Source organism: Coregonus clupeaformis, chromosome 24, assembly GCF_020615455.1.
Source record: "Coregonus clupeaformis isolate EN_2021a chromosome 24, ASM2061545v1, whole genome shotgun sequence".
Classification (NCBI taxonomy): Eukaryota; Metazoa; Chordata; class Actinopteri; order Salmoniformes; family Salmonidae; genus Coregonus; species Coregonus clupeaformis.
This window is the reverse complement of record NC_059215.1, coordinates 3783317-3798080: the sequence shown is the minus strand read 5'-3', so window position 1 is coordinate 3798080 and position 14764 is coordinate 3783317. Positions and strand designations below refer to the sequence as shown.

Below are 14764 nucleotides of genomic sequence, written 5' to 3'. Positions count from 1 at the left end.
TTATAGTCAAGTGCAGTGCGATGACGGCGCATTGCGGTTTGTTTGAATCCTGGCCAAACACTTTAATTTGACCTTTGTTGAGAAGGCATCTTCCAGTACAATTAAATGTGTTCTGAAATTGGTATTACAAATAAAGCTTGTATTCTATACTTGAAGTGCTACTAAACATAATCAGTTATACCTTTTATTGTTGGTCACTTTAACCCTAGTGTTAACCACATCTTTGTTTGACCAAGTCAGTTAATCCAAGTATTGACACAACAAGTGCCAACAATGGATTGCTGTCCTCATGGGTAGTCAAACCGGCAAGGTAGACCCCCCCCCCGTCCTAATTGTTTCAAATAGGAAAACATCCTAAAGATAACAATGAGAAGCATAGTATCAGGTCTCTCTGTATTATGTGACCTATGCAAACACTACAGAACACATACACTACATGGTCAAAAGTATGTGGACACCCCTTCAAATTAGTAGATTCGGCTATTTCAGCCACACCTGTTGCTGACAGGTGTATACAATCGAGCACACAGACATGCAATCTCCATAGACAAACATTGGCAGTAGAATGGCCCTTACTGAAGAGCTCAGTGATTTTCAACGTAGCTGACTAAAATAATGTAATAGCCTACATAGATAAAAAGGGGGTGTCCGCTCACTGTTCTGCTGCTGCCAAACTTGATATTTTAATAAAGCTTTGGTGAAGATTTATTTCAAAGCGGTCTCACGAGCCAAACCCGTTATCGACGGTCTTGACTACTTGGCAAATGCATTGGACTTAACAAAAAAAACAGCCTTCATTGAGGCTATGCTTGTTTAAAAAAAAAATCAAATTAAAACAATGTTTCTAAATATAAGGGTTAAGGGCACAAAAATAGCATATGGACACTGTGCATCACAGTTGGATAGGCTGCGCTTCTGTTGTCAAAATCTATGCCATAAACAACTGTGTTACTGGTAAAACCAGCTTTCGGTTGGTCTTAAATATCCTCATCACCGCACACTGAAATTGGCACTTTGGCAAATGTTTTTAAGGACACACCTAATATAATACCACCTCTCCCAGTTGTCAGGAGACCACTTTTTTTGGGGGGACAAGCTATGTTTTCAAAACTTATGTTTACATGCATTTTGATTATTTCCAGGGATACACAACACCCTGAAATATACACTTTATATACAAAAGTATGAGGACACCCCTTCAAATTAGTGGATTCGGCTATTTCAGCAACACCCCATCATAGGATGCCACCTTTCCAACAAGTCAGTTCATCAAATGTCTGCCCTGCTAGAGCTGTCCGGTCAACTGATATTGTGAAGTGGAAACGTCTAGGACAGGGTTCTTCAATTCCGGTCCTGGAGGGCCGAAACACTTCTGTTTTTTATTTCTACCTGGTAGTTAATTGCACTCACCTGGTGTCCCATGTCTGAATTAGCCCCTGATTAGGAGAGGATGAAAAACAGAGGTGTTTCAGCCCTCCAGGACCGGAATTGAAGAACCCTGGTCTAGGAGAAACAACGGCTCAGCTACAAGGTGGTAGGCCACACAAGCTCACAAAATGGGACCGCCGAGTGCTGAAGTGCGTTAAATCGTCTGCCCTCGGTTGCAACACTCACTACCGAGTTCCAAACTGCCTCTGGAATCAACGTCAGCACAATAACTGTTTCGTCGGGAGCTTCATGAAATGGGTTTCCATGGCCGAGCATCAGCACACAAGCCTAAGATCACCATGCGCAATGCCAAGCATCAGCTGGAGTGGTGTAAAGCTCGTCGCCATTGGACTCTGGAGCACTGGAAACGCGTTCTTTGGAGTGATGAATCACGCTTCACCATCTGGCAGTCCAACGGACTAATATGGGTTTGGCAGATGCAAGGAGAACGCTACCTGCCCCAATGCATAGTGCCAACTGTAAAGTTTGGTGGAAGAGGAGTAATGGTCTGGGGCTGTTTTTCATGGTTCGGGCTAGGCCCCTTAGTTCCAGTGGAGGGAAATCTTAACGCTACTGCATACACAATGACATTCTAGATGATTCTGTGCTTCCAACTTTGTGGCAACAGTTTGGGGAAGGCCCTTTCCTGTTTCAGCATTACAAAGCGAGGTCCATACAGAAATGGTTTGTCGAGATCGGTGTGGAAGAACTTGACTGGCCTGCACAGCGCCCTGACCTCAACCCCATCGAACACCTTTGGGATGAATTGGAACGCCGACTGCGAGCTAGTCTAATCGCCCAGCATCAGTGCCCGACCTCACTAATGCTCGTGTCCCCGGAGCAATGTTCCAACATCTAGTGGAAAGCCTTCCCAGAATAGTGGAGGCTGTTATAGCAGCAAAGGGGGGACCAACTCCATATGAATGCCCATGATTATGGAATGAGATGTTCGACGAGCAGGTGTCCACATACATGTAGTGTATATATCATATAAAAAATCAACAGTGACGGTAAAATGCCAAATGTCCATTGTTCTGGAGATCCGACAACCCAGTCTTGTTTCAGCACTTCTCTGCAGGAAAAAAAAAAATCCATGGCTCCACAGAGTCCATTTTAGGCAGAACCACATCAGCCTTGAGCCAGCAAGTGCTGCTCCACTGATCTCCACATCATCGAACACTGATGTCAGATCAATACCGTGTAGAGATTTGTAAAGTACTGCAGACTGCTCGACTGTGAGAACTCAGCCGTGCTAGCTAGACACAGGGAGCAGCCAGAAGCTTTCGATGTCGGACACAGTCACCGCCCATGGAGGACAGCTGGCTCTGGGGTTCAGGCCTCTATTGGAAGCAAGGGGACATAAGGTGAACAGGGCTAGATCCCCCTCATTGATACAGGGGGAGGTGGGAGAGTCACGGGGAAGAGCAGTGTGTACTGGCTCTGGCCATGCCAGCTGGGGACACTCAGATGAGACTTGACCAGCGCCACCATGTGGTCCACCCCGCATGCTACATCCATCACATGACCTGGCAACGCCACCTAAAACACATTGAATACAGTATGCCATAAAAATATGACCATAAGACACTTATGTAGCATTAAACATACAAGGACTGGTTGACTAGTTATGCATCCTTTAAAATGTTTCCAGAGCTTTAGTGGTCTAATGTCAAGCTGAGTCCACCTCCCACACCATATGTTGTGTATATCCAGCTAGATGCCTCAATCCCAAATGAGTGGGAAAAATAGGCACCATCTGAGTTTATCATATTAGATGGTGCCCGTCTTTTCCATTTGTAAGGGATTCAGGCATATAGCTGGATCTACTCAACATATGACATGGACTCACCACCTTTAAGGTCTGAAACATTGGACTATCACTTTAAGGTCTGAAACGTTGGACTATCACTTTAAGGTCTGTTGTAGTGGCCTATCACTAAGTTGTTTGCATAAAACACAAATGTAAATGATCAATAACAACAAAAGTAAGTCAACTTTATTTTTCTGGTCCTCTTTGTTTGCAATACCAAGACATCCTGTCACATTCGTTCCCCAAAATGAAGAGCTCACCACGATCTGGAGCAACACAAGCTCCATCAACACCAACACCGCCTGCCTGCACCATTACAATAGGCAGACATTCGACATGTTTGATTGTATTATTATATCATCAAATGGCTTGAATGGGGTAATAAATTGCGAACAATATGAAAACATACAAGAACATGAAAGGTTTCATATCTTGCATCATCCACTGAACGGTACAGCACCACATTACTAGTTCCTGGGTGAGAAGTCATACTTCCCATATGTCAACATATACAGCTTGAATTGTAACATTATTGTGAGTTCTTGTGACTAAAGAGGGATTGTAGTTTTTTTTGTCCAACATAACCAATTTCACATACTGAAAATCATGAGTTAACCCACCTGTGACAACAGAGAAATGGTTCAGTCCACAGTGGATAAGGCTCATGGTCACTGCAGGGTTATACTCGGCGCAAATGAACAGTGTAGGAGGGACCAACTCAAGGGTTTGGGATTCAGAGAGATTAGGGCCCTTTCCAAGAATGCTGTAGCCCCATACCAACACCGCCCCTCTCTCTGCAAAGACAAACGTTGCCTCTACTGACACACTACATTGACAACAACTACATATTATTTATTGAAAAGGATATGATAAACAAGTCTACTGAATGGGATGTTATGCTATAGTCCAGCAATGTTACTTGTGCTTGGATGGTGGTGGTACAAGTGATCTTCCATTATTTCACTGACAAACTCCATTTTGGCTTATACCACCCTTATGTTCGATCTGAAAGGACTCAATCAGTTTTAGCAATATGGTGACGCCTAACCTTCCTATAGATTAATTGGAGCTTCCACCATACTTCTTTCACATACCCAGTCTTCTCAGATTGGTAAATATGGAAGAGGTAGGAGTAAATGGAAGTGGCCAAAATGTAACGGGGCCTGGTACTCACCGTTCAGAATGGCCACCTGTGTGCCTCCACAAGCCGCCTGGGTCACCTTGCCCACCACTTCAAAAGGTAGTAGTCAAGCGGAGTTAATCTGAGGAGAGAGGGGACATGAAGTAAGAACATGGACAAAAGGCCACCCATATAAAAAGAATTATGATACATATAGTATAGCCTGGTGGAACCAGCCTGATCGCTGCATTCACCATAATTTTTTCACTTCACATATCTGTCTGGCATTCGTCCTCATTGATACTGTTTCAGCCTACAGCGAGGTCCAAAAGTATTTGGACCGGAACACATTTTTGGTTGTTTTGGCTCTGTACTGATACAATGACTGAGGTTAAAGTGCAGACTGTCAGCTTTAATTTGAGGGTTATTTTCATCCATATCGGGTGAACCGTTTAGAAATTACAGCACTTTTTGTATAGTCCCCCCATTATGGGGAACAGAAAATATTTTCACAAATTCACTTATGTGTATTAAAGTAGTATTTGGTCTCATACTCCTAGCACGCAATGACTACAGTCAGTGTACAAAACATCCTAATATTGAGTTGCACCCCACCCTTTTGCCCTCAAAACAGCCTCAATTCGTCGGGGCATAGACTCTACAAGGTGTTGAAAGCGTTCCACAGGGATGCTGGCCCGTGTTGACTCCAATGCTTCCCACAGTTGTCAAGTTGGCTGGATGTCCTTTGGGTGGTGGACCATTCTTGATACACACGGGAAACTGCTGAGCATGAAAAACCCATCAGCGTTGCAGTTCTTGACACAAACCGGTAAGCCTGGCACCTACTACCATACCCCGTTCAAAGGCACTTAAAATATTTTGTCTTGTCCATTCAACCTCTGAATGGCACACATACAAAATCCATGTCTCAAGGCTTAAAAGTCCTTCTTTAACCACACTCCTCCCCTTAATCTATTCTGATTGAAGTGGATTTAACAGGTGACATCAATGGGATAATAGCATTCACCTGGTCAGTCTATGTCATGGAACGAGCAGGTGTCCTTAATGTTTTGTACGCTTGTGACTTTACAAAGTTGTTGGATGCATGTGCAGTTTGTATGGTTGTGTTTCAGATAATTTTGTGCACAATAGAAATGAATGGGAAATAATATATTGTGTCATTGGAGTCACAAAGTTTGGCAAACTTGGTTTGAGATTTCGCATTGTGATAGGGGCCATATTGGTTCCTCACCTGGGTGGCCTCAGTGACCGAGGAAAGCTGGAGGTACTCAGAGTTGCCCCAGCCATAGAGCTGGCCGTCCTGGGACACGGCCAGGCTGCAGTCTCCGTAGGTGGTCACCTGCTGCATCCTCACCCCAGCCAGGTCCCCTCCTACAGCCACCCGACCTGGAAATGATGTTGTGGTGGCCCAGACCTGCAACAAATACAATAGCTTTGTCTTTCTAAAACAGTTAAGTATGTGTGACACTTGACCTATGCATGTGTGTAACAGTCTTTCTGGGGGAAAAAAATGCTTTGTCTTAATAAAACAGTGAACAGTGAGACTTGACCTATGCATGTGTAAAGCTCACACGACAGGAGAGCCACGCTGTAGATTCACACAATTTCATATTATTTGATTAAGAAAACTTGGGTAATCCTGCTTAGAAATAGACTGATTAGCTTACTGATATCGGAGAAAAGTACACAAAGGTGGAGATACTTTATTTTTCTGCCTCCTGGAATTTGTACAAGGGACCACTTGTGTGTGTGTGGGCGGCTACTAACCTGTCAGTCCGTCTGCCCCCCGGCCACAGGCATACACCTTGCCCGTCTCAGTCAGGAACAGACTGTGGTCCTGCCCGCACACCACCTACAGGACAGACATGGCATCTGCAGGCTTTAGTCACAAATAACAGTCACAATGCATTTTCGCTCCAGGGTACAGTTTCCCCTATGTTCAGTTCTAGGATCAGCTTTCCCTACCCCAATCCTAACCTTAATCATTTATTTATTTTTTTGCCTTTATTTAATCAGAGTCATTGAAAAACATTATATTTTACAATAACGACCTGACCAAGATGGAGCAATAATGACTGAGGTGCAATAATGGCTGAGGTGTCTCAGTGTTCCCGTTACACAAAAGAGACTAAACACAGCTGGGTCACTGGGCTGTCAAAGCCGTCCATCTTGTGAATGATGTGACTGGCACTGCAATGGAGGTAGAGAGAAAGAGAGGTAGAGAGAGCGAGAGAACAGCCAACAATCAATTACTCAAGGAGGCCGGTCTGTCCAGAAAAGGTCACCTCTGCCCATCAGCCATTTTGCATAAAGACCCCAGGCCCCTCGCCTAATGTCCCATACAAACAGCCCAAGAACCTACTAATCAGGAAAGGCATTCACTAAGTAGGCTTCTAAAGCGGCCGTATGTATCAAGCGTCTCAGAGTAGGAGTGCTGATCTAGGATCAGCTCCACCTTGTCCATATAATCTTATTCATTGTGATCAAAAAGGCTAAATTGATCCTAAATCAGCACACCTACTCTGAGACGATTAATATATACGGCCCCTGAACACACATTTCTAATAGGATTATAGTTCAACTCGAGCGCTTAGGCAGTCATTCGGCAGAACAGCACAGTCTGAAATTCCTGGAGTGAATACATTTCCAGCCTGCATAGATTTTACACTAGGAGTCATTAGCATGACTCAACATACACCCGGCCGTGTTGCATGACAACAGCATGACAACGGCAGAGAGGCAGACTTCCCTTTGCATTTTGAGCATCGTTTGAGCCTGATCAACTGCGTCAGTAATATGGTATGTAAATAATTAATAGCGGCATGTGTGTGTGGTACATATGGATTTCATCTTCAACAATCTTCCTCCCACACTGGCCATAGGCATTGTTCCCCAGACTGAACACTTTGATGTGGGAGAGAGAGAGAGAACAAGAGAGAGCGAGAGAGACATGAAACATGTGGGAGGATGATCCATATGCTTAGATTAACAACAGTAAAATGGAGCACAGTGCAGCATAAGACAGGACCCATGCTTACTGCACTGATTGTAATGCCACTCATATTTCAGCTGCATTGTATTGCTGCGATACTGTGTCTGTAAAACTAACAACAGTAGCACTTTATTTTAAAGTAGAGAAATTACCAGGTATTTTCTTAGAAAGGTATAAATAACACAGTATTAACCTATACATTACATGTTTGTTTCTTTGGGATGAAATAAAACAAGGATTCAGGGCACCAATAGGTACCAGGTAAGTTGCCAATTGTTAGATTACTATATACAGTACCTCAATGTACTGATTGTTACCACATACTTTCCTAGTAAATACCAATGGAAAGAGTACCGTATACTTAAGTGCAACCAAATAAAGGATCGTAAACGCAACTATAACGCCCTCTTCGCCGATTATTGGCTCAAACATATTTCTACAAAGTGCATAAGCGAAGGTCAGGATTCAAATTACACATTGACTAAAAATAGCATGAAGGATCAACATCAATATTTTCAACACGTAAGGGACCTCATGTGGACCACAGGTCGATATCTTAACATTACGGGGTTGACCTGGTCAGTTATGAGTGCCCTGGCTTGCATCCATGAGCTGTAATTTGAACTAATTAGAATAGAGTAAACTTTATTGTCCATGTCACATTGAACAATGGAAATGTGTCTTCTGCTCGGTTCTCAACTGCCCCTAGACATACAGTTGAGACGAGCACAGGGTCAAGCTGCGGGGCCCCTGGATAGAGAGCAAGTTGTTGGGTTAAGGGCTTTGCTCAATGTCCCAACGGTAGGGAAATGTCTTAACGATGTGAACCCAGCAGCCCTCCAATTGCCAAATCAATTTGCTCTATTTTTCCTAGTTTCTGAGTGACATTTTCATCCTAATTGTTTTTTTGTTTGTTTGTTTTTTGCAAAAAAGCACACACAGTGAGCAAAATAACCCTAAATAGACAGGATGGCATATTATCCAAGGTATAAATTATAATCTCTGAAATTATATATTGCGCTAGCTAGCTTAGTTGATTTCCATTTCCTTACATTTATGTGAATGTCTGTCACCAGAGCTTATCCCCCCCAAAAAGCCACCTTCTCAGGGATATCATAAAAGGAAGGTGTAACACAAATCATGTTGCTCACGCCAATGACATCTCCACCCCTCAGCCACCTGAGAAATCATGAAACAAAAACAAAATAATGAGCTAGATATTGGGTTGTCATTGGCAATTTGACAGAGAAGAGAGAGAGGCTTGCTAGAATCAGAGTTGTGGAAGTGGGGTTTAACTTTCTATAGTACTAATGTGCACAAAATATATCATTTCAAAGAGTTCATACAGCCATTTTGAAACGAGCTAAATAACCAAGGTAAACATTGGCAACCACAGCACTACCCATCTTCTAACAGGGCTAACGTTAGTATGCTAACGTTACCATTTCAGTATCAGTGCAGTGATTAATTGCATTTTTGCATGCAGCATTTAGATCGTTGTAAACAGCTAAAAACACATCCTTTAGCTAGCTAGCTATCACCACTGACTAGAATAGTCACTCATCATCATATAAAAAGTGTAAAGTTAGCTACAGTAGCTTTGTGAATGGTCTTACCTATGGTCCTTTTGAATCTTCACGACACGAGCTTCAATGCAAGAGCGACACCTAGATACTGATATAATCGTAATATTCATAGCTACCTACATTATGGTGACATGAGTTGTGTGTGTATTCAATGGCATTTTCACATGCGTGTGTCCGCAGAGGCGGGAGCCATGACAGTCTCCCTTAACTGCACTTTCAACTTTGATCGGGTTCAGAAAGGAACCAATGCAAGCGAAGCAAGTGACAGTATGCCACATGCTGGGCTGGAGTGTAAATTCTGAATCCCAGGTTATTATCTGAGCAACTGTCAATGTTATCTGAATCATCAACGTTGTCTCACACCCATCTTACAATAATATAGCACACATAGGCCTACATCGCGACGATCGGGCCGACGTCGTCGCGATGTAGGCCTATGTGTGCTATATTATTGTAAGATGGGTGTGAGACAACGTTGATGATTCAGATAACATTGACAGTATGGAGAGCGTTTACATATTAGCAAGATTTCGCCGATACTTCGGCATTAGATCATATTCGCCCTTCAGCCGCTGTTTGGACGATGCATGTCAAAGCTGCATGCTGCCTAGCCGCTCTACAGACGAAATTAAAAATATATTTATTTGAGGTCAGAGCCAACAGCAAATAAAAACAGTTTCACTACACGATAAGAATTACCCTAACCAAATGAGTGTAAACATCGAAGTTAAATGGAAAATATAAGAAAGATTATTAGCTCAATTATACTGGCAATAATGAAATACAGTATGCTTTACTAGACTATAAGTGATTTGTTTGTGGGTAAAATTAAGAGAGAAGATTCAAGTTAATGTCAAGTTTATTATTGCTATACCATCAACTTCTTAAAAGAACTCCAGCACAAAGAGAGAAACAAGGAACGAAGAAACAGAAACATCACATTTAACAAAAAGATAGCTTATGCAGAGGGTGTTTATAACTATAGTTGGTTCGATAAAGATGGAATTAAGATTTTATTATAGGCTAAGAGCAGTGAATATGTGATGAATATATTTACAAAAAAAAGGTCACGTTTGAGTCCAAGAACGCAGTCGAAAATAGACAAAAATGATTAAATGTTGGCTATGTCCAGATAGAGAGCAATATACCAAATGATATAGGCAAAACTCCTGTAAACAGACCAACTCACACAACTGAGAATTCCGTTGAGAACTACCAGTATATTTTCCAAGCAGTCCTATGGTCAAGAACAGATGACACAGGCGCAAATTAGGAGAAAACATAAATGCGCACTTTAAACAGACAAATCAATAATAATTTTAGACAAAGTACAATACATTTACATTTACGTCATTTAGCAGATGCTCTTATCCAGAGTGACTTACAAATTGGTGCATTCACCTTATAGCCAGTGGGATAACCACTTTACAATATGTATATTATTATTATTATTTTTTTTTTTGGGGGGGGTAGAAGGATTACTTTATCCTATCCCAGGTATTCCTTAAAGAGGTGGGGTTTCAAGTGTCTCCGGAAGGTGGTGAGTGACTCCGCTGTCCTGGCGTCGTGAGGGAGCTTGTTCCACCATTGGGGTGCCAGAGCAGCGAACAGTTTTGACTGGGCTGAGCGGGAACTGTGCTTCCGCAGAGGTAGGGGGACCAGCAGGCCAGAGGTGGATGAACGCAATGCCCTCGTTTGGGTGTAGGGACTGATCAGAGCCTGAAGATACGGCGGTGCCGTTCCCCTCACAGCTCCGTAGGCAAGCACCATGGTCTTGTAGCAGATGCGAGCTTCAACTGGAAGCCAGTGGAGTGTGCGGAGGAGCGGGTTGACGTGAGAGAACTTGGGAAGGTTGAACACCAGACGGGCTGCGGCATTCTGGATGAGTTGTAGGGGTTTAATGGCACAGGCAGGGAGCCCAGCCAACAGCGAGTTGCAGTAATCCAGATGGGAGATGACAAGTGCCTGGATTAGGACCTGTGCCGCTTCCTGTGTAAGGCAGTGTCGTACTCTCCGAATGTTGTAGAGCATGAACCTACAGGATCGGGTCACCACCTTTATGTTAGCGGAGAACGACAGGGTGTTGTCCAGGGTCTCGCCAAGGCTCTTCGCACTCTGGGAGGAGGACACAACGGAGTTGTCAACCGTGATGGCGAGATCATGGAACGGGCAGTCCTTCCCCGGAGGAAGAGCAGCTCTGTCTTGCCGAGGTTCAGCTTGAGGTGGTGATCCGTCATCCACACTGATATGTCTGCCAGACATGCAGAGATGCGATTCGCCACCTGGTTATCAGAAGGGGGAAAGGAGAGGATTAGTTGTGTGTCGTCTGCGTAGCAATGATAGGAGAGGCCATGTGAGGATATGACAGAGCCAAGTGACTTGGTGTATAGCGAGAATAGGAGAGGGCCTAGAACTGAGCCCTGGGGTACACCAGTGGTGAGAGCACATGGTGCGGAGACAGATTCTCGCCACGCCACTTGGTAGGAGCGACCGGTCAGGTAGGACGCAATCCAAGAGTGAGCCGCGCCGGAGATGCCCAGCTCGGAGAGGGTGGAGAGGAGGATCTGATGGTTCACAGTATCAAAGGCAGCAGACAGGTCTAGAAGGACAAGAGCAGAGGAGAGAGAGTTAGGTTTAGCAGTGCGGAGAGCCTCCGTGACACAGAGAAGAGCAGTCTCAGTTGAATGACCAGTCTTGAAACCTGACTGGTTTGGATCAAGAAGGTCATTCTGAGAGAGATAGCAAGAGAGTTGGCTAAAGACGGCACGCTCAAGAGTTTTGGAGAGAAAAGAAAGAAGGGATACTGGTCTGTAGTTGTTGACATCAGAGGGATCGAGTGTTGGTTTTTTGAGAAGGGGTGCAACTCTCGCTCTCTTGAAGACGGAAGGGACATAGCCAGGGGTCAAGGATGAGTTGATGAGCGAGGTGAGGTAAGGGAGAAGGTCACCGGAGATGGTCTGGAGAAGAGAGGAGGGGATAGGGTCAAGCGGGCAGGTTGTTGGGCGGCCGGCCATCACAAGTCGCAAGATTTTATCTGGAGAGAGAGGGGAGAAAGAAGTCAAAGCATAGGGTAGGGCAGTGTGAGCAGGACCAGCAGTGTCATTTGACTTAACAAACGAGGATCGGATGTCGTCAACCTTCTTTTCAAAATGGTTGACGAAGTCATCCACAGAGAGGGAGGAGGGGGGGGAAGGGGGCGGAGGATTCAGCAGGGAGGAGAAGGTGGCAAAGAGCTTCCTAGGGATAGAGGCAGATGCTTGGAATTTAGAGTGGTAGAAAGTGGCTTTAGCAGCAGAAACAGATTAAGAAAATGTAGAGAGGAGGGAGTGAAAAGATGCCAGGTCCGCAGGGAGTCTAGTTTTCCTCCATTTACGCTCGGCTGCCCGGAGCCCTGTTCTGTGAGCTCGCAATGACTCATCAAACCATGGAGCAGGAGGGGAGGACCGAGCCGGCCGGGAGGATAGGGGACATAGAGAGTCAAAGGATGCAGAAAGGGAGGAGAGGAGGGTTGAGGAGGCAGAATCAGGAGATTGGAGGGAGAAGGATTGAGCAGAGGGAAGAGATGATAGGATGGAAGAGGAGAGAGTAGTGGGAGAGAGAGAGTGAAGGTTGCGACGGCGCATTACCATCTGAGTAGGGGCAGAGTGAGTAGTGTTGGAGGAGAGCGAGAGAGAAAAGGATACAAAGTAGTGGTCGGAGACTTGGAGGGGAGTTGCAGTGAGATTAGTAGAAGAACAGTATCTAGTAAAGATGAGGTCAAGCGTATTGCCTGCCTTGTGAGTAGGGGGGGACGGTGAGAGGGTGAGGTCAAAAGAGGAGAGGAGTGGAAAGAAGGAGGCAGAGAGAAATGAGTCAAAGGTAGACGAAGGGAGGTTGAAGTCACTCAGAACTGTGAGGGGTGAGCCATCCTCAGGAAAGGAACTTATCAAGGCGTCAAGCTCATTGATGAACTCTCCAAGGGAACCTGGAGGGCGATAAATGACAAGGATGTTAAGCTTGAATGGGCTAGTGACTGTGACAGCATGGAATTCAAATGAGGAGATAGACAGATGGGTCAGGGGAAAAAGAGAGAATGTCCACTTGGGAGAGATGAGGATTCCTGTGCCACCACCCCGCTGACCAGATGATCTCGGGGTATGCGAGAACACATGGTCAGACGAGGAGAGAGCAGTAGGAGTAGCAGTGTTTTCAGTGGTAATCCATGTTTCCGTCAGCGCCAAGAAGTCGAGGGACTGGAGGGTAGCATAGGCTGAGATTAAATCTGCCTTGTTGGCAGCAGAACGGCAGTTCCAGAGGCTGCCTGAGACCTGGAACTCCACGTGGGTGGTGCGTGCAGGGACCACCAGGTTAGAGAGGCAGCAGCCACGCGGTGTGAGGCATTTGTATAGCCTGTGCGGAGAGGAGAGAACAGGGATAGACAGAGGCATAGTTGACAGGCTACAGAAAATGGCTACAATAATGCAAAGGAGATCGGAATGAAATGAACTAAACATCTGGGAAAGGAGAGAGCGGGGCCTCCCTCACTTACGTTTTACTGAAACACCCAAATATAACTCTCCCAACTTCCACCTCAGAAACTATAATTGTTGCAAACTACAGCGGTTCAATGTTTTCTAGGAATAGACTAACTTAGTTTATTCAGCTAGCTAACTTGGTACAGTATTCTTCCGTGAAAATCGTCCAGGGCACCTAGTCATATGACGCCACAGCCAACTAGCATGCCGGACTCCAACAACACGGTTTAGCACCAATACTCGGCCACAACAAACCACCAGTGTGTCAACACGCCAAGCAGATCATTCGTGTCCGTGTCTAACGTTGTGGGTTAGTCCCAACAGCTTGAGCGAGTCCGTCGTCAACTTATTCAGCCAGTTAGTTAGCTAGAATAGTTAGCATACTAGCTAGCCATTGCTTTCAGACAACGAAGAAACCCCTCCTCCCACGGCACGAACACACAGAGAGAGCCAAGCTAACGTTAACTAGTCACCCATGTCCCGAATTCCCTTGAACGACTCTGGCTACCGGTATGTAAAAACAAAACACAAATGTAGGTTATAACCTATCCCTAGCAGCTACTGTTAGCTAGCCAAGTGCAAAGCTAGCCACTGAATTGACTCAGCCAGTTCGTGTCTGTTCGCTAGGTCGTTCCAGCTATTGTTTAGTAGCCATCCAGGTAGCTAGCAACAAGCTAGCTAAATTTCAAGCACAGTAGCCACTTACTACCTAACGTTAATGCTTCAGACAATGAGGTTAGAAAAACAGCTGAATGGTAGGCATTATTGTATGTAATTATTGTAGGCAGCTAGCTGGCGTAATTACAGGTACTCTCAGGCGTGAAACAACTATCCACAGTTGCTAATAGTTACCAGTAGCTACCCGCCAGCTAGTCCAGGTAGTGGGTTAGCTAGCTTCGTGCTTCACCGGGCTCAGCCGAATACAATACTAACCTACAATAATTACATACAACAACCCACGATAACTACATACAATACCTAACTACAATCTAAATACATAGTATAAGCTTTACTAGACAAAGCCCAAACTATGTATATAAGCCATATAAGCCAAGCTTACCTCCCGCCAGAGAGAGACACAACCTCACCCGACGACGACGACAACATGATAAACACACAACAATTGCTACAGTAACGCAGGGCTTGAAATTATAGGCATCCCGTCATCCCGGGGATGATTTTAAAAAATATATATAATGGGGCTGTTCAAAACAGACTGGCACAGTTCTGGGATGATAGAACCAAAATTCATACAACCCCTGTACATACAACCCCTGTACATAGCTTAAAATG

At 44.7% G+C, this 14764-nt stretch overlaps 1 pseudogene; it reads right to left on the bottom strand.

The window, feature by feature from the left end:
* Window positions 1-2342: 2342 nt before the first annotated feature.
* On the bottom strand, window positions 2343-9154 carry LOC121537598 (annotated as a pseudogene).
* Window positions 9155-14764: the final 5610 nt, after the last annotated feature.